General features: G+C 36.5%; 1 pseudogene; it reads right to left on the bottom strand.

Moving 5' to 3' along the window:
- Positions 1-507: 507 nt before the first annotated feature.
- LOC129518120 (tRNA pseudouridine(38/39) synthase-like) overlaps positions 508-21022 on the bottom strand; it is an 85323-nt pseudogene continuing 64808 nt past the window's right edge.

Below are 21022 nucleotides of genomic sequence, written 5' to 3'. Positions count from 1 at the left end.
TTCACTCATATGGGGAATATAAAAAATAGTGAAAGGGATTAAAGAGGAATGGAGAGAAAATGAGTGGGAAATATCAGAGACGGTGATAGAACATGAGAGACTCCTAACTTTGGGAAACGAACAAGGGGTAGTGGAAAAGGAGGCGGGCAGGGTGATGGGGTGACTGGGTGATGGGCACTGAGGGAGGCACTTGACGGGGATGAGCACTGGGCATTACACTATATGTTGGCAAATCGAACTCCAATAAAAAAATATACAAAAAAGTGGGGGGAGCCCCGGTGGCTCAGTGGTTTAGTGCCGCCTTCAGCTCAGGGCAGGATCCTGGAGACCCGGGATCGAGTCCCACGTCAGCCTCCCTGCATGGAGCCTGCTTCTCCCTCTGCCTGTGTCTCTGCCTCTCTAGGTCTCTCATGGATAAATAAATAAATATTTTTTAAAAAGATTTCCATTCTACCCACCTACCACTAGCTGGTTGTTGCCTCTCAGATCCTGGCAAGTTACCCATGGTTAAATAATGCTTTTAATTTCTGTATTAACACAGAGCTCTTTGTTGGTTTCTCCAAGATAGTATTTTCTTTCTCAAGTATATTATTACAGTTCCTTTTGGTTTTTGTTTTTTTTTCCCAATGAAATAAATGTGGGTGTTCAATACATCCCCTAATTATAAAATGCTAGATTGGGATCCCTATCCTTGACATTTATGATGATCTATTAGGGGACTTGTTATATGTGCACTTTCATTCCTACTAAAAAGGCACAGGTCTACTTTATGACAGAAGGCTTAATATTTCTCCATTTCATCACTCCCTCCATCCATCTTTGGTCCTGCAAAAGTCCTTTTGGGTACTGCGACAGAGTCCATTCCTTGCAGAATACAATATAACATGTGAATTTTAACAGCACCTTTAGCCTGTATTGTTAAAGGTGGGTGACATTGAACTACTGACCCTCCCAGTCATAGATCCACTTGATAGTTGCAAACTTAAAGTCATATAAGACTAGAGAAAATTCTACATCCATACTGTATTGAGATCTCTAGGGATTTTTCATCTACGCTCAGCAGCTCATCAATAATCTCTGGCTTCTCTCCATTTCTTGGCCAATCAGAAAGAAGATAACCATCATACGACAGGCCTAATGATAAAGGAATCTCTGGTCAATAACTGTGCCCTGAAATAACTTGAAAGGATCTTGCAGTTTAATTCTATCTCCCCTTACCCAGGCTCTGGCCTATTAGCTGTACTTGAGCAGAAAGTCCACTGAAAAGTAATCATTCCATTGGCTAAATCCATTTTACACAAATTTCTGAAATCATAAATGCTAACATACCTCTGAACCACATAATTAATGGTTATAATATCTAAATCAGCATAAAGGAAAAAAAGAGCAGTAAGTTTTCTTAAGACAGCTGAACCTAGTACTGAGGCTGGGTTCTACAGAAGCCCGGGCCAGTATATGGATGTCCAGAAGGAACATCTGATGGAAAATGCAGCTATGATGGCTTTTTTTTTAGCAGTATTGTGAACTTCTTTTAAATTAAAATCCTCTGAATCCTTGCCCCTTGGAAAGTGGGAACAATGGTCAAGAGAAATCAATTGTCCAAAGGCACTTAAACACCCCTGTCCATTGACCCACATCCGTGAGAGTTGAATGTCTGTCTGCTTTCTCATGGTCAAGTCTTTCTTAGAGCCTCAAACGGTTGGTTTCTTGTTGGCATCGTCTGTTTTCCTAACTGGCAAAACCCTAGTATTGCTAGCCCAGATAGGCTATCCTTAGGGCTACATGGCTTCGGACATTAGCACTGAAATCAAATGCACACTTACTTTTCCAGCTCCTGAGGAATTTTCTTTAACATTTGAGTTCTTGCTGTTGGTGGTTCTCCGCTCCTATTTGTTACTGCATCTTCTTCTCCAGTTCTTGTCCTTTTTTAGGAGTTCTTCAGCTTAGTTTCAAACTACGTCATTTTCAACAATGATAGGACAATCCCAGGAATAAAGGAATCATACAGGTCCATCCTACCTGTTAATCAGAGCCATGCCTGTAGCTCCTTTTTCTGAATTCTTTTATTCTGTTGAATGACAAGAGCTCTTTATATATTTTAGACACAGGTCCTTCATCAGATACGCGATTTACACTTTCTCCCAGTCTGCAGCTTGCTTTTCATCATCCTTATAGGATCAAAGAGCAAAAGTTAATTTTGATGAGGTCCATTTTTATGGATCATGCTTTTGGTGTCAGGTCTAAGAACTTTTCACCCGGCCTTCAGTGTTGAATATCTCCTCTAAATTGTTACAGTTTTACATTTCAACCTGTGATCCATTTTAAATTTGTTTTTATATAAAATGTGTAATTTAGGCCAAGATTCAGTAGTTTTACTATGGATGTCTAATTGCTCCAAGACCATTTAATATGGAAGTGCTTTTGCACCTTTATCAAAAATAGTTGGGCATATTGGTTTGGGTCTATTTCTGGTTTCTTTATTGTGTTGCATTGATCTACGTGTCCATTTCTCAGCAAACACTATACTGTCTTCATTAAAGTGGCTACACAAAAATGAAAAAAAAATAAAATAAAGTGGCTACACAATAAGCCTTAATACCAAGTACAGTAATTCTTTCCACTTTATTCTTGTACTCTGTGGTTTTGTTATCAGGTAATACTGGCTTCATAAAATGAGATATAAAATGTCCCATCCTCTTGGGTTTTGGGGCAGAGATTATAAACTGGCTCTTTAAATGTTTGGTAGAATTTTCCAGTGAAATCACATGAGCCTGGATATTTTTTCTTCAGGACTTTCTTAAACTAAAATTCAATCCCTTGGGCAGCCCAGGTGGCTCAGCGGTCTAGCGCCACCTTCAGCCCAGGGCGTGATCCTGGAGACCCGGATACCAGGCCCCCTTTGGGCTCCCTGCATGGAGCCTGCTTCTCCCTCTGCCTGTGTGTCTGCCTCTGTCTCTCTCATGAATAAATAAATAAAAACTTTTTTAAAAAAACTCAATCTCTTTATAAGTTATAAGATTAATTATATTGCCTGTATAATTTTCTTGGGGGATTGTGTTAATTTGTGGTTTTTCAAAGAATTGATCTATTTCTCCTAAGTTTGCAAATTTATGAGCATTCAGTTATTAATAGCATTCCCTTATTATCCATTTAATAACTGTAGGATTTGTAGTGATATTAGTCCTTCTCTAATTTTATCTTTGCCAATCTTGCTAGAAGTTTATCAATTTTATTAATGGTTTTAAGAAATAGTTTTCCCCATTGATTTTCTTTACTGCATTTTTTCTTTTAATTTCATTGATTTCTGCTCTTTATTAACTTCCTTCTGCTTTCTTTGGGTTTTTCTCTTTTCCTATATTCTTCAGCTAAAAACTTAGGTCTCTAATTTGAGACCTTTCCTTGTTTCTAATGTAAGCATTTAATACTATAAATTTCCCTTTCAGTGCTACTTTAGCTACATTCCGTATATTTTTATTTGTCCTGTTTTCAATTTCATTTGGTTCAATTTTTAAAATTTCCCTTGAATCTTCTTTGACCCATGGAATTTTTAGAAGTGTGCTGCTTAATTTCTTATTGAGACATTTTCCTATTGTCTTCCAGATTTACAGATTTCTAGTTTGCTTACACTATGCTCAGAGAATACACTCTGTAGGATATAGCTTTTACGTTTGTTGGGGCTTGTTTTATGGCCCAGTATATAGTCTGTCTTGTATATGTTTTCTAGGCAAATGAGACAAGTGTGTACTGTGCTGTTGTTGAGTGGAATGTTCTGTTTACATAAATAACATTCTGTTGGTCATTGTTTTGTTCAGTTATTCTATTCTTGCTGATTTTGTCTAGTAGTTCTATCAGTTACCGAGGGTTGGGTGTGTGAAGTCCAATGATAAATGTGCTTGGTCTATATCTCCTTTCAACTCTCAATTTTTGCCTTATTTGGAAGTTCTATTGTTTGGTTGATACACAGAGTGGTTATATCTTTGATACTGTTATAATCATGTAATGTCTCTCTGCCTTTAGTAATTTTCTTTGCTGTGTCTATTTTATCTGATATTAATATAGTCATTCCTGCTTTTTATTTTTGTCGTAAAATATACTTGACATGAAATTTTCCATCTTAACCACTTCTAAGCACACATTTTGGTATTAAGCACATTTATGTCAGCAATCTCAAAACTTTCTTTGTTGCAAAACTGCAACTCTATACCCATTGAACAACAACTCTTCAATGCCCCCCCTACACACACACACACACACACACACACACACACACATACACAGTTCCTGACAAACACCATTCTACTTTGTCTCCATGAATTTAACAAATCTAGATAACTCATATAAATTGAATCATACAGTATTTGTCTTTTTCTGACCGGTTTATTTAGTATAATGCCCTCAAATTTCACAATGCTGCAGCATGTGTCAGAATTTCCTCCCATTTAAAAGATTGAATGACACCCATTATATGTACACACCACATTTTATTTATCCATTTATCCATCAATGGACACTTCGGTTACTCCCACCATTTGCCTATTGTGAATAATGCTGCTATAAACATAGGCATACAAATATGTCTTAAACCCTGCTTATAATTCTTTTGTGTATATATCCAGAATTTCTTGGTCACACGATAATTCTATTTCTAATTTAAAAAAAATTTAATTCCAGTATAGTTAACATACAGTGTTATATTAATTCCAAGTGTACAATATAGTGATTCAACATTTCCATACATTATTCAGTGCTCATCAAGATATGGATACTCTTAATCCCCTCATCTACTTCACCCAACTCCCCTCTGGCAACTACTAGTGTATTCTTTGTAATTTTTTTTAAGATTTTATTTATTTATTCATGAGAGACACACAGAGAGAAACACAGAGACACAGGCAGAGGGAGAAGCAGGCTCCATGCAGGGAGCCTGACGTGGAACTTGATCCCGGGTCTCTAGGATCAGGCCTGGGCCGAAGGTGACCCTAAACCACTGACCCGGGCTGCCCTGTATTCTTTATAATTAAGAGTGATGTCTTTTTCTTTGTTTTGTTTCTTAAATTCCACATGAGTGAAATCATAAGGCATTTGTCTTTTTCTTATTTAGCGTTATACCCCCTAGATCCATTTATGTTGTTGCAAATGGCAGGATCTCATCCTTTTTATAACTGAGTAATGTTCCACAGTGTATATACATCACATCTTCTTATCCATTCATCTACCAATAGACCTTGGGTTGCTTCCATATCTTGGCTATTGTAAATAATGCTGCAATGCACATAGGGTGCATAGATCTTTTCAAATTAGTGTTTTCATTGTTTTAGATAAACACCCAGGTGTGGAACTGCTAGATCATACATGGTAGTTATCTTTTTAATTTTTTGAGGAACCTCACACTGTTTCCCAGAGTGGCTATACCAATTCACATTGCCACCAACAGTGCACAAGGTTCCCTATACATTATGCTGGGCTGAGATTGAGCACTTGGGGTGACTGAGGAGTTTTTCCTCAATGACTATGCTCTATCTCAGCTTTTGGTTGTCCCTATACATCTACTCCATACAGGGAATCTCTCTCTCCATGAGTTTGCCAGTTACCTAGTGGTGAATGCTCTTGCTTGTTATTCACTGATAAGTTAACAGTATGGAAAAAGGGTTCTGTATTCTAGTACAACATCAGCTTTAGGTAGGCCCATGAGGCCAGTCTTTGGGAACGGGTTCTTCAGCGCTTCTAGTCCCATTCCCCATGATAGGTAAACTATCTTGTTATGTGTCTTCAGTGGGAGACCGACTCTACCTCATTTCCCAGCAGTAGATGCTTCCCACACAATTGTATCACCTACAAATACACATTTTTATTTTTGGCAGGAAATAATGCCTCGTAATCTTGGGAGTAGGCAAGGTTACAGGCCTGAATGCGAATGTAATTGTGTGCGATTAGTGGAAATACCAGTACACTCTGCAAAGTCCTTATATGTCACACTTGGTTTGAAATTGCTGCTGTGGATCCTGGTGGATACACTAGTAACCGAGTTATTAGTGCTATAGTCATTGCTGCCTAGAACATCCTGGGAGGATGGTGCTGGTCACTGGTTGCTACAGCCAGAGTCTTCTCTTACAGATTGTATTTGGTAAATAAAGTTCTATTCAATTACTGATGATTCTGTTCACACACATGTACTCAGAAAAAAAATCACTGAAGGCAAAAAGACCAGTGCATGCTGGGAGCGGGCATACTTAATGGACTGAGAAAAGCAACCTTGCTAAAAAGCAACAGAAACATGAAAACCTCCTTCTCTCATTTCTACCATAAAGTTCCCCACTGCAGGACCATTAACAGGGTAAGACTGAAGAATCACCTGATCTGCCTATATAAAAATGGCCTCAATCATTTAGCAAACATGTATTCAGCACTTACCATGTGGCAAGCACTCTTCTGAGTATTGGAAACTACAAAAATGATTACCAAATAATTGCCTAATTAAAAGGAAAGAGTCTTTCACACCCCTTTGAATTTTACCCAAACCTTTAGAATTCTTTAAAACTGCCATCATATCCATGGGCTGACTCAGTTGGTGGAGCATGTGACTATCTTGGGGCTGTGGGCTCAAGCCCCATGTTGGGTATAGAGAGTACCTAAAAATAAAATCTTAAAAAAAAAACCCTGCCATCATACCCATTTTCAGAAGTGTGATAGTGCCCTTCTATGTTTCTATCCTAACCCTATTCCATTCGTTCCCTTAATCTAGCCAAACCAGGCTGGCATTTTGAAAAGTAATATTTATTCAGAATTAAGAGAGGACACAGAGGAAGTACGAGAATAAATCAGAAAGCAAAAACTTACCAAGCTTGCCAAGTCCAAGTTTCTATTCTAAATAGTCACATTCCTAAGGACTACAACAACTGCCTAGCACCTGACTTTTGCTCCCTACCCTCTTACCTACCTGCCATCTTATTTGCCACTCCCCGAGCACCAGCCAGCTGCTTACGTTGTCATTCCCTCAGAGAAATACAAGGAAACCATGTTTCAACTACATGACTTGGTTTTAATCTCCAGAAGAACCATCTATTTTTTCCAGAGGCAAATCACAAGACTGTGATGATTGATAAAAAATTCACCATTATTAAAAATAATTTTATTTCCTTTCAAATTTCTGACAGCTTATCTTGTGTTTTCTCTGATTCATAATTAGATTTTACCAAGTTGTCTATTTTTATTCTTTTCAATGTGTCAATGTTTGGATTAATTTTAATTTCTATTTTCAATGAAGTAATTCATGTTGCTAAATTTAATAATTCATTTCTCATGGTTCCTTTTGTTTGTGTTTTTAACTTTTTGAATTGTATCTTCAGTTCATTTGTTTTCATTCATTCTTTAGTGATGAAACTTCTTTGGACTATGGATTTTCTCATATGTATAGTTTGTCTGCATTTAATAATAATACTAATACTTTTTAAGTGCTTACTTTGTTCCATTTTTACAAATATTTTACATACATTTGTTTAATCCTCCCAATAACTTGAGTAGGAAATTCTATAGAGGTGTTCCATTTTTTTATATATTTACCTAAAACTATGCAAGTAGTAATGGCAAAGCCAGGATTGCAAGGCAGGCAATTTGTCTGTAGATCCTGTTTTCCAAACCATCATAATTTTAAAACTAATCTATAGCATTTCCTGTGTTTGCATTTGTCTCATGGAAAATTCTGATGGGGTCTTGGTGCCTAATTATGTCATTCTGGTACAAGTCAAGATAAATAGCAATACTCTTGAGTCCTCAAACTATTAACATCAGTTATTTGGAAACTATTTTAAGGACTTTATTTTAAAGTATCATAAGTAACTATTTCATGGAACTAAAGATCATAAGTAACTATTTTGTGGAAATCTTAAATTGAAATAGTGAATTGGTGAACTAGTTTTAAATTTTTCATTTCTCTTCACTTCTCACTTCAGACTACGAACCCTGAAACCTTTGCTGAATACCTCCAATACATATACCACATTTAGGTGGCTTTACCCAGCTTCTAGAAAAATTCCTGTTTTCTGGACTCTCATAGATATTTTAAGGGAATATGTAACTGGATTTCCACAAGCAACCTGTCAGTGATTGGAGGTAGGAAGATCTTTTCAGTCTTAAAATAATTTCAAATGGCAAAATGTCCAAATTAACTTCCTATCAAATCTCCATCTTGGATAATTATTAAACTCATGATCCATATTTGCATAGATACCCTTCAAAAACTAACCATTTTCCAAAGAAGCTAAATAAAGAGTTTTGGGACCAATGGCATCTAAAACATTTTTCTTCTGCAAGTGGGAAAGAAACTACAATGGAATATACAAATTTGTAATCAATTCACATGCAATTCAGTTGAACACTCATAACAACTCAGCAAACATTAACACTTATCTTTACACGCATGTGCCAAGATATGGTGAGGTTCAACACTGGTATGATTTGTTCCTTTCATTAAACCCTTATTCTCTTATGGAGCTTGTATTTGTACACGATAAGGAGAATGTGACTATTCAGGCACTTTTTTAGGATACTACAGCTGAGATTAATTTGTTCTACCATCATTATTATCAAAACTTATACCTTCTCCACATGTTATAAAAAATGATCTTAAAACTGCACATGGTATTGCCTAAAAACCAGTATTTAAAAGACTATTTGTGATGTTTTATCTAATCATCTAAATGGGGAGAATTGGAGACTGACACTGCAACCATTAAAATGTGTTGTGAGATTTATTTCCTACTACTTCCTTTGTTCTGTATCAAGAAATCCCTCTGGTACCATCTAGAAAAATATCTGCTACTCTTCTTACCTTTACTGTGATCATTTCACTATTTGTTTTATTCCAAGCCAATATTGAGCAAAAATTGAAAGTGAGTATACTCAAAATTAGTCTTCAACTTATCCTCTTTTTTAATATTAGAAAGTGGACAGAGCTAAAACATCAATCAATGCTAAGTCAATAACACTGGAAGAAAATGTTCTGTTTCTTGCTTCCCTAATCATCCTTCTTCTAATTACTTCCTGAACAAAATCTGACTTTGAGGACCATGGTGTGACCTTCATTTTGACTATCTTGAGTCAAATCATTTGGTATGTCAGCTACTACTTTGAAAACATAATTTTGAAAGTGGCAGTCTAAGTGCCCCTAACCAAGGGCATGGAGACTACGTCTCAGCTCAGACCAATGGACTTGCTTCTCAAAGCCCCACATGATAAGTGATGTATTTGGCCATGGACAGCTGCTGAAAATCACTGTCACCTAAACCTCTATGTGTGGTCTGTTTCTTTCTGGCACGTACACAGCCACGCCTCATATTAAAACATTTTGAATTGATGGAAGTTTCCTATTCGTCTTATAGTATTGCATTTGAATTTCTCTACTGTGTTTTCTCAGGGAATATTATTCAGAACTTATTCTGAGTACTTCTGTAGTACTTCACACCATAAATATCCTGTCAGCCAAACAAGCTTCCCTGTTTTCAGTACAACATCCATTATTCACACTCGAAAAGGACACTGAAGATAAGGCTCAGCATTCTGTGTGAATCCTGGCTTCTAGTGAGCACTGGCCTTAAGCATTTCCTCTGTACTTTGTGTACATAGGCCTAGCCTTCAACATCCTGCCAAGATAATAAAATATGCATACAATACTTCAGAAAAAATACTTTTTTAAACCATCATGGTGATCATTTATTTACAACAGGGTATTTACATAGTCTTACTTATCTTCCAAAAAATTGTGTTAATATCACAGGCAAAACGGTAACTTCACATTGAAGAACTTAGTAAACACCAACTTAATTAAGTGATTAAAATGAGCATCACCAACAAAGGGAGAACCTGACATCACACACCTAATGAAAGGATGTGTCAAGAAGAACACTGCATCTTTTTTTGTGTTATTTCTGCAACAAATGCATAACCTCAATCTATCATAAGGAAATATCAGATAAAGCCATATCAAGAGACATTCTATAAAATAAGTGGCCTTTACTTTTCAAAACTTTCAATGTCATTAAATATAAAGAAAGTATGAGGAAGTGTTGCAGATTGAAGGAGATTAAAGAAACATGACAACTAAATGCAATGAGTTATCTCAGGTGGATTCTGAATGAGGAAATACAACCATGAAGGTTCCCATTTGGACACAGTCAAATTTGAATATGAACTTTGAATAAAAGAAGGATCAGAAAACTTTTTCTGTAAAGGATAAAATAGATATTTTTATACTTGTGGGTCATATAGTCTGTACCACAACTACTCAGCTGTATTGTCGTAGCTCAAAAACAGACAAAATGTGGTTGTGGTCCAGTAAAACTTAATTCACAACAAGCAACAGTGGTCCATATTTGACCTGCGGGCTATAGTTTTCAGATCCCTAAATTAGAGAAGAGTATTGTATAAGTGTTAAACCTCCTGGTTTTGGTAATTTTGCTGTGGTTTATTGTTCTAGGATATACCTCCTAAGGTATTTATGGTAAAGACTCATAATATGTGTGACTTAACTCATAAATGGTTGAGGGAGCAGGGGAAGTATAATACAGATACATGTATATAGATTGTATAGAGAGAATAAAGAGGGAGAGAAAATGTGATAAAATATTGATGAATCTGGTAAACAAAGGAATTCCTAGTACTATATTTACATGTTTCCATAAGTTTGAAGTTGTATCAAGATAAAAGTCATCAAAAAATCTAAATTTAAAAAATAAACATGCATACCAGATGTTTATTTTGTCAGTGGTTTTCTAAACCTAGTCAATACATCATTTTAAGTGGCTCTTCTCTCATTCACTATAGCTATTCTTAAATATTTTAAAACTCTCATTTTTAAAATGTCTTCACTCAACAAGAGTGCTTTAGCTCTTTTTTTTTTTACTTTGAGAAATGTTGTAAACTTAGCATTGAAATGGTATAGTAGAAAGAAATTTGGGAAGTCAGAAGATCTGAATTTGATCTCCATTTATATTTCTTATTAGCTGCATTTATAGACAAGTCACTTAACTTCTCAGTTTACTCATTTATAACTATCTCATAGTGTTCTGAGCACTGAGAGGTAATGAATATGATGCTATAAAATCCATGAAGTGCTGTGCACAAGAGAGATTTGCCCTCATTTATAGTGACTACATTTTCTAAGCTAAAAAGCAAGTACAAAATATACCATTGCATTTATAATTGCTCTTTAAAAATCAGATGGATTTACTTTGATGAAACTGAGGATTTTGAGACAAGATGTCAAATTAGCATGGGCTCCCTCCCCAAACAAAGAGGAAACAACAAAGGAAGAGTTAAGATCTTAACAGAACCCATTCTTATACTCCATACTTGAAATAAACGTGTGAAAAATCCTTCCAGAGATATAAAAAGTGTTTGGGTCCCAGCATGGGGGGAAATGACTAATTGAAACTGGAACAGGTGAAGGACCTAAGGCAGGGGGAGAAGCTAGAGGAGATGATTCTATTTGTACCCATTAATTTCTTCCACATTGTGCTGGAGAGCCCAAGGCAGAAGTGTGATCAAAGTAGGCTAAGTGAAGCATGGAACTGGAAAGTACCTCCTAATTGCACTTACAAATCTAGAGGTCTACCCACTGTCCCTGCACAAGTCTCAGAGCACTCAGAGCCTTTAGAAAATAGAATACATGTCGAAGAAAAAAATGAAGTAAATAAATAAAAGCACAACTAAATGAGTATTCAAATCTGGGCATATGGATCTATACCAATTATAATAATGTGGGGGCAATCAAAAGAGAGTCTTTCATATTAAAAAACCCCAACAATATCCTGCTTTTAAAAGATATATTTAAACCTCCAACAGATAGGAGTGTGTGTACCTGTGTGAGTCAGGAGGGTACAAGACCACTGTTCTTAAAAATACAAATCTAAATGATAGAATTTAACATCACAAGGAAACATGTTCTTTGAACATGGTGCAATTAAGGCAGTTTTTAAATATAATCACAGATTATTAGAGACTTCTTCATTCAAGAGGTGAGCTCCATTTCCTCGCCATTTGAATCTGAGGTAGGTTGGATAGCTTAAACCATTAGGGTACCATGGATGTCCCTCTATGTGCCTTCTGAGACTAAATCATAAAAAAGTCAAGCAGATTTCACCTAGGTCTCTTAGAATACTTGTTCTCTGGATGCTCCCTCTCAGAACCCAGCTGTCATGTTGTGAAAAACCTAAACCAAATGGGGAGTCCACATGTAGTTACCATAGTCTGTCCCAGCTAAGCCCAGCCTTCAGTACATTGTAGCCTAGGTGCTGGCCATATGGTAAAAAAAAAAAAAAAAAAAAAAAAAAAAACCTTCAGCTGATTGCAGCCCCAGTCATTAAATTCTTCCAGTCTCTGGCCCCAAAAGTTGTGGAACAGAAAAGAGCCATCCCTGCCCTGCCCTGTCTAAAATCATATCCTGCAGCATCCCTGAACATAAAATGATGTAGTTCTATATGGCAAAAACTAAAACAACAAACATTTTAAAATTAGGAATGATAAAAATCTTTATATGTCTTTAGGGAAAAAAAACATAAAATAAGCCAAATGTTAAATTAATTCTAATGTAAATAATGAGATCCTTTGAGCTTCAGAACAATGGAAGTGGTGTCTATCAAAATTGTGGAATATATCTAAAGCACAAACATACATGTATTTATAGATTTGAATATGCTTATTAGAACATGTGGAAAGATAAAACAATTACTCAGCTAAGCTTGAAAAAATAAGTCTGGGGATCCCTGGGTGCCTCAGCGGTTTAGCACTTACCTTCAGTCCAGGGTGTGATCCCGGAGTCCAGGGATCGAGTCCCGCATCGGGCTCCCTGTATGGAGCCTCCTTCTCCCTCTGCCTGTGTCTCCGCCCCTCTCTCTCAATGTGTCTCTCATGAATAAGTAAATAAAATCTTTTTAAAAAAAGAAAAAATAAGTCTGAAAAGAATAGGAAGAAGTAAAATATAATTAAGGACAAATAGATGTGTTAGAAAATAAGAGAATTAACAAAAGATGATTTTTTAGAAAGATGAATATATCTATGCATGACTCAGCAATACAGCTAATGTAATCAAAGAAAAAAAAAGAGGATGCAGTCAACAAAATGGAGATAAAAAATCAAGCTCATATGATTGTTCTGGGCCTAGCCAGATGATCCAGAATAATCACCTGTTTTAAAGTCACTAATAAGAACCTTAATTATATCTGCAAAGTCCATTTTGATAAGCAACATAATATATATCCATGGAAGAAAATAGATGGAGGTGGTCATGGGGGCCAAAATTTTGTCTCCCACACTTCCCATGTCCATGTGGGCTATTAGACTCTTTAGATTCTTCTATTGTCAACTTTGCAAGCTCTCATCAAAAAATTCTGATCCTCTTTCATATGGGTTAAATATTTGCGCTGTCATCTATTGGGATTTTTTGATATCTTTAGATCTTTAAAAAATGTTTGGTGTTTATTTTTGTAGAACCCTCTACTTTTCTGCTTCAGAGACTGAGGACCACGTCTTACTTATCTCTGCAGTGTCCCTAATACCTAACTCTGTGATGGGTGTCCTGTGTATATTCTTTTAAATGTTTGCTTGATAAGGAGACAGTGCTGCCTAATGGGCTTTAACATAAAGCAGACAGCATTGCCACTTTTTAAGCAGGTGAATGGAGCCATAGAATGTGTAACTTTTTTAAAACTTTCAGCCTTACATCCTTATCTATAACATGATAATGCCACCTTTCCCTTATTATAAATAGCCATTACTAAATGAGAAAAACCAGGCATTGTAATTCTGTCCTTCAACAAAAATTTCTTGAGTATCTTCTAATTGTCAAGCCATGTGCCTTTTATAGATATTTGGCAGTAAAAAACACAATCTCTGCGACTGCCTAGGTCTTTATTCTTTCGAGCCTTTCTTCTTCACACCCAAAATGACGTAGCCTGACCATTCATAAAGCTTGACCTAAAGCTATTCCCTAAAACTCTAGTCAGGGATGAATGCAAATGCTACTACACTCAGCCTCCAGCCGCACCCCCCCCCCACCTTGCTGGGTTTCTGGAGATGAGAGGCATTACGAATTTTAACCAATTACTAATAGCTCAATTTTGTTTTTCAAATAATAATACATAGAGCCCCAATATAAAAAACAGGTAAAAACAAAACCGCCTGAATTGAAGCACAGAGAAGAGACCCTGAGGCCTGGCTCTTACTGGTCCCCAGTTTGGCCATCTGTGTTCTGATGGCTCACTCTTCTGAGGAAATAGATGATCAATAAAAGTTTAACCTAAATCTTGGTTAACATAAACAATGCTATAATAAATATAGGAGTGCATTTTTTTCAGATTAGTGTTTCCATTTTATTTGGTTAAATACCCAGTAATGAAATTATTGGATCATATGATATTTCTATCTTTAATTTTTTTTTAGAAATCTCTGTACTATTTTCCACAGTGGCTGCACCTGTTTACATCCCCACCAACAGTACACCAGGAGTCCTTTTTCTCCACATCCTAATCAACACTTATTTGTCTTTTTGATTTTAGCCATTCTGACAGGTGTGAGGTAATAGCTCATTGTGGCTTTGATTTGCATTTCCCAGATGATTAGTAATGTTGAGCACCTTTTCATGTGTCTGTGGGCTATCTGTAGGTGTTCTTTGGGAAAATGTCTATTTAGGTCCTCTGCCCATTTTTCAAATTGATTATTTTGGTCTTGAGTTCTAGAAGTTCTTTATATACTTTGGATATTAACTTTTTATCAGCTATATCATTTGCAAATATCTTCTCCCATTCAGTAGGTTGCCTTTTTGTTTTGTTGATGGTTTCCTTTGCTGTGCAAAAGCTTCTTATTTTGATGTTGTCCCAATAGTTTATTTTTGCTTTTGTTTCCCTTGCCTTAGGAGACGTATCTAGAAAAATATTGCTATGACCAATGTCAGAGAAATTACTGCCTGTGCTCTCTTCTAGGATTTCTTTTTATGGTTTCAAAGTCTCACATTCAGGTCCTTAATCCATTTTGAGTTCATTTTTGTGTATGGCATTAGAAAGTGGGCCAGTTTCATTCTTTTGCATGTAGCTGTTCAGTTTTTCCAGCGCCATTTGTTGGAGAGGCTGTCCCCTATGTTTATTGCAGCATTATTTACAACAACCAAGATATGCAAGCAACCAAAGTGCCCAACAATAGATGAATGGAAAAGGAAGATGGATAGTCATTCAATATGAGCTGAACATTATTTTCTACCTTTATTGAGGTATAATCAACAGAAATTATATAGGTTTAAGGTGTACATGTGATTTCATATACCTCTACATTGTAAAATGATTACCATGGTTACACATCCATCACTGTTTGGGGAGGGTGGGGAGAAGCTTCCCTCAGAGCTTCGTACTTTCTGACCATTTGCACTATCTCTCTGTGATGGTTCCTGTGATATTGCTGACATGGAATGGCTAAACCCTCCACTTGCTAATCAGATTTGTTCCCAGATTCATTGCAGGTAGTTTTCAACAATGGAGATAGATTTTCCACTAGGCCATCCAATAATATCATCCACCCCCCTAGGACATATTTCTGACATAAGTTGGAGATTTAATCCTTAATAGAGACAGATCTTTCTTACTCTGTGTGAATCTAAATAGTTGATAATATGTGGGAGTTGAGCCCATAGCCTTATACTTAGTATTAATACACAACATAATAGAAGTTTCAATCTTTCTCCCACTGAGCAATGAAGACATGATGGCTATTGTTCTGCTGTTTATACTTTGGTTTGTTTGGGTCATTCAGTGCACTTTATAATATCCCTCAAGAACAGGATTGTGGTTAGCCTGTTCTTTACTCTCCAGGTTTTCCAGGATTATAGAAAATATAACCAATACAGTCCCCCTTAACACAGAAGTATCCGAGTAAAATTTGCATTAAACATTGGAAACACATGCCCAATATCCCTGGGGAATTTTCACATGGAATCCAGAACACAATACTTGGAATCACTAAGAATGTAACCACTGGCATCCACCTCATTCATGCAGCTAAAGGATCATTATTTCTATCTTCCCCAGGGCTTCAGTTTTTCTACATCACTTGTAATCCCCCCACCAGTACACATGGACAATTACATCATCTAGAGCATGACTGATGCTCATGACTTGGCTCTTTATGCTAGAGAGTCTAGTCATCATCCTTCTATTGGATCCTATTGGGCATCCTCTTCTCTGAGGTGGGTGGTAAACACTGAATTGCAGAGTTTGAAGAACAGCGAGTGACGGTGAATTCTAATCGCATAAACAAAAAATGAAGACTCAGATAGAATTCAAGATAGTGCAAAGGAAACATATAGCATCAGAAGGTGCTCTGATAATTATATTCAGCTTGCTGGGAAGATGGGTATTGTTACTCTGGTGTTCCTGCTACTTGGTACTAATACAACAGACCAATAAGCACTCCCTTGGCAGCCCATGTTGGAACATGCTTTATGTCAATCCTTGCTGCCTTTTGTGTTCGTTAAACTTCAGGAAACAAATACAAACACATAAAATACTTTCAGATAGCCTCCCACTTTGCCATTTGGAATCTATGTTTCAATCACTTCCCTCTATCTGTCTGCATCAACTGACATCTAGTGCAATGAATGAGACCAGATGCAATAACAAATCGAGAAAAAGAACCCAATAAAACTCTTGGCATTTGCTTTGGGCTGCCTGTACTGTGGGCAATAGCAGATGACAGCCTCTGTGTCTAGATTTTTTTAACTCCTTAAGCAGCTCCAAGAGAAGCTTTGGTGTGCAAGAAAACACCAGGAATTGATCAAGGCTTGTGCCTTTTCTGCTTTATTTGGCATACAAAGCACATTGGCACACATGCAAAGATCCTTTTTGCTTTAATCCTAAATATGCTGTCAAATGACTGAAATTACCTACCTTCTGGTTGTGACCATAAAAATCAACAACCCAGGGAGGAAAGGTTTTATTTGACAACTGCCTTACTAGAAGATCTATGAAAAATATTAAGAGCAAGTACTTTTTTATACTCGTAAAAAGGCAATGAAGAAAACTGCAAAATCACTTTTTATTTCTTGCCAAGGGCAAGAAAGTATAAGCATAAAGAGCAAACCAACCACAAACAGCGTGGATATCACTACACATCCTTCATGTTTATGCATCATGTAATGAAAAAGGCTTTCCAGAAATACAAACTGTAAATACATCTCAGAGAAAAATGGAAATGAGAAAAAAGCTACGGTATTTATTTTGTATAGGGATCTTTTTCCCCCCCTCTTGCCTATATCTTATCTTCCTTCCCATCAAAGGAGGAATACCATAGAAGGAGTGACAATCTTTTTGAAAGGGTCTGGTTAATCTAACAAGATGCTAGTTCTTAATGACAGTGTTGAAACAAAGATAATAAGCTGGGCAGCATGACGTAGGGAAGCACAGGAGTAAGTTAAACTTTCCCAATGCAAAAGGAATTCAGTGGCACAGAGCTAAAAATTTCCCAGCTATCAGGCCACTGTGATTGGTATATCAGGAAAAGACAACTTCAAGAACACAGTTTTCTATAGGTGATTTATAAAACAAAGTAATGATTCTGTCTACTTTGATGTGTAAGTACTATAAGCCTTTTAAAAATTGGGTAAGTTAAATTATGGCTTAATGAGTTAAGCAGTATATTAAGAATAACATAATTCTGCTGCTTTAGAGATTAATGGCAACTCATTTCAAAACATTTCTGGGGGAGGGAGAAACATGTCTTCATAAGATCTAAATAAACCACGTTTTCTTGGCCAAAATTGCCACTGAGCAGGATAAATGATCGAAAATGTGTTCTTGCAATTGACATGCTACTCTTCAAATTTACAGTGGATATTTAAACATCAGAGATTAGATAAATTTGTATCCTGGTTTTTAAAGAAATAATGTGATTTGTACATTTATAAAATACGGTGTGATTTCTAAGTGTTAGAAATAAATGGTCCCTTATCCTGTTTTCTCGGCTCTTATTTAAATTTTAAATAAATGTAAATAATAGTCTTGAAGATAATTAGCTCTGCTGTCATCCAATTTCCTTAACTTTTTTTAATCAACCTCCAGAGTAGAGGGTGGTAAAGTAGGAAAACATTTAAGTGAAAATGAGAAGACTCTTTAGAGCTGTCTATATTGGATCCTGGTGACTCTCCTTTGTGCTTCCCTTTACTCCATATGTCAATAGCTCTGTGTTCCTGTTCAGCTCTAAAATATTAGTTATTTTTCTAATGGGACTATCAAAAATCCAAATGTATTCATTGGGAAAAACACATATAATTTTCTATAGCTAAGTCTTATAACCCCTTGCTATGTATGGTCATTGATCTAAACTATGTACTCACTTATTTCTCATAATTCTCACCACAAAACTATAGGGGCTGTGCCTTTCCCCCATTTTATAGATAATAAAATTGAGGCAAAGAAAGATTAAGAAATTTGTACTGTATGCAAATAAAACGGGGGAACAAATGAACCCTGGGCTGTGACTGGGAAAGATTGGAAAATATCATGATCTTTTACACAAAATAGATTATAGCATTTGTAAACAAATACAAACCTAAAGATCAAAACTATAAGAAACTGAAGTAGTTCTAGAGCTCTAAACCAAGTAATTCCAGTCCAACTTGGATAATCGCTTAGCCCATCAGGTACATGCACACCAACATACTTGGATCCTTGTTACATAAAGGATGGATATAAGTAAAGAATTGCGAATGAAGGGGAAACAAGACTGGGTGAATATTGAAGCAAGAATTGGCATAAAAAATGGTCAACTGATAAAAATACAATTTAGCAATGAGTTTGAGATCCCTTATTCAAAGAAAAACAATCCATGGATTGGGGGAGCACAGTGCCCCAAACAGTGAAACACTGTTCTGGAAGAATTTAGAGCAAGTTTTATAGAATGCTGGAAGAGGCACTGTGGAAAATGATGGGCTAGGAGGTCGGGGATTTCTTTATAAGGCTAACTGTTCCTGTTTTCTAGATTAAGGTGAGTTAGCTAAAGCTGAGTTGGGGGATCCTGACTGGTGCAGGTTATGATTCTTTGACAGGTGTTTCTTGGAAGTGCAGTCTCACTTATGTTTAGATTTCTGATGTGGGCCTGGCCATTAGGGCAGCCCCTATATTGTGGGCCCCAATATACAAGTTAACTTTATCAATATGTATGAATCATATGGCCCAGAACAATGGCTAGAGCTGGGCTAAAACTTATCTCTAACAATACTTCAAACCAAAACGATGTAGGAATTAATCTAACAAAGCACTATTGACATTTCTGGCAAGACAATTCTATTTTTTTTTAGTTAATTCTGAGCATTTGCGGGACACTTAGCCAGTGTCTTCTAAACCAGGGTAGTTGATTCCAGCAGCCAACAGTTTTGTGACAACCACACTGCCTCCATATATTTCCAAATTGTCCTCTTTGAGGACCTCTGAGCTATAGGATTTACAGCTTTCACCATATTCTATTTAGAAACAGTAATTACCTATTTTTAGAGTACATCAGATCCTTACTGTGGACTTTAAATTTATTAAAATGCTACTATCAATTTTACTTAAATGTTACATTAAATTTATTATGATGTTACTAGTTACAATCATACTAGATCAGACTTGTTCTGATAGCTCTTACGGTACTATGAACAAAATAAAATCTGTAGTTAAGGGATGCCTGGGTGGCTCAGCAGTTTCTCGCCTGCCTTTGGCCCAGGGTGTGATCCTGGAGTCCCAGGATTGAGTCCCACATTGGGCTCCCTGCATGGAGTCTGCTTCTCTCTCTGCCTATGTCTCTGCCTCTGTGTGTGTGTGTGTGTGTCTCATGAATAAATAAATAAATTTTTTTGAAAAATCTGTAGTTAAATGACAATAAAGTCTTAAGATCTGTGGAAACAAGACCACTCGTTTCATGTATACAACGCTGACTGCTGTAACCCACATCTCTGGGGTGTATAATACTTATCATACCAAGGACTGTATGAGGTCTCAATTTTCCCCCACTATTTTTCTATTCAAGCCATTTTCAACTCTTACTTTGTACAGCATGCCATGATATAATTTGGCCCTTATTGCTGCATATTGGCCTTTATTGATGCATCACTTAGATATAAAAGCCACACCTATTCTTTTCTCACTAGTTCAAGGCTAAGTATTAGTAATTGATGCCAACACAACTATAAAAATGTGGGCACTAATATTATGTGGCAGTATTCGATTAAAGGATGATTGATCAGGAAATCCAGAAGTGTGCAAATTACAAAATGTTTGCAGATTCACTGTTAATGGAGTTTTTCTAAACGAGTGTCAACTCTGTCATTTGTCCCATGTATGTGCAGCCTGAAATATAAATTAGTTATTTGTGGAGACATATACATTTTTCAATTTAAAGAATGAATATTAAAAAGCAAAATGAATTCTTTCCGATAGGAGCACATTCTAACTCAAGTATTGCCTTGTCATTGTCACCAGACACAATGTGGTAAGCATTCCTTGGCTCTGCATACACAGTTGACCCTTGAGCACCATGGGTTTGAACTATGGGAGTCCACATAACCCGTTTTTCTGTAAATATAGTACAGTACTATAAATGTATTTTCATTGTGATTTTAACACTTTTTTCTCTAGTTTATACTACTGTAAGAATACACTAATACATATATTGTACAAAATATATATTAATCAGCTGCTATTGGTAAGGCTGCCAGTCAACAGTAGACTATTAGTAGTTAAGTTCTGGAAGAGTCAAAAGTTATACATGGATTTCTGACTATGCAGGGGGTGGTCAATGCTCCTAATCCCCATGTTGTTCAGGGGTCAACTGTACACTTAAAGTTTTGCTGACAGCAATGCATACAAAACTGGGTTTATGTAAAGTGTCATCTTCTTGCATACAGCCTGACCTTATCCCTGCCTTATTTCCTAGCTAAAGGATTCCAGTTGGCAGGAACATTCTGACTCTGGAAGAGTTTAGGAACTAAACAGACTCAGCATATTTT

The sequence above is a fragment of the Nyctereutes procyonoides genome, unplaced genomic scaffold (genome assembly GCF_905146905.1).
Source record: "Nyctereutes procyonoides isolate TBG_1078 unplaced genomic scaffold, NYPRO_anot_genome, whole genome shotgun sequence".
In the NCBI taxonomy this organism is placed as follows: domain Eukaryota; kingdom Metazoa; phylum Chordata; class Mammalia; order Carnivora; family Canidae; genus Nyctereutes; species Nyctereutes procyonoides.
This window is presented reverse-complemented; position numbering and strand designations above follow the sequence as displayed.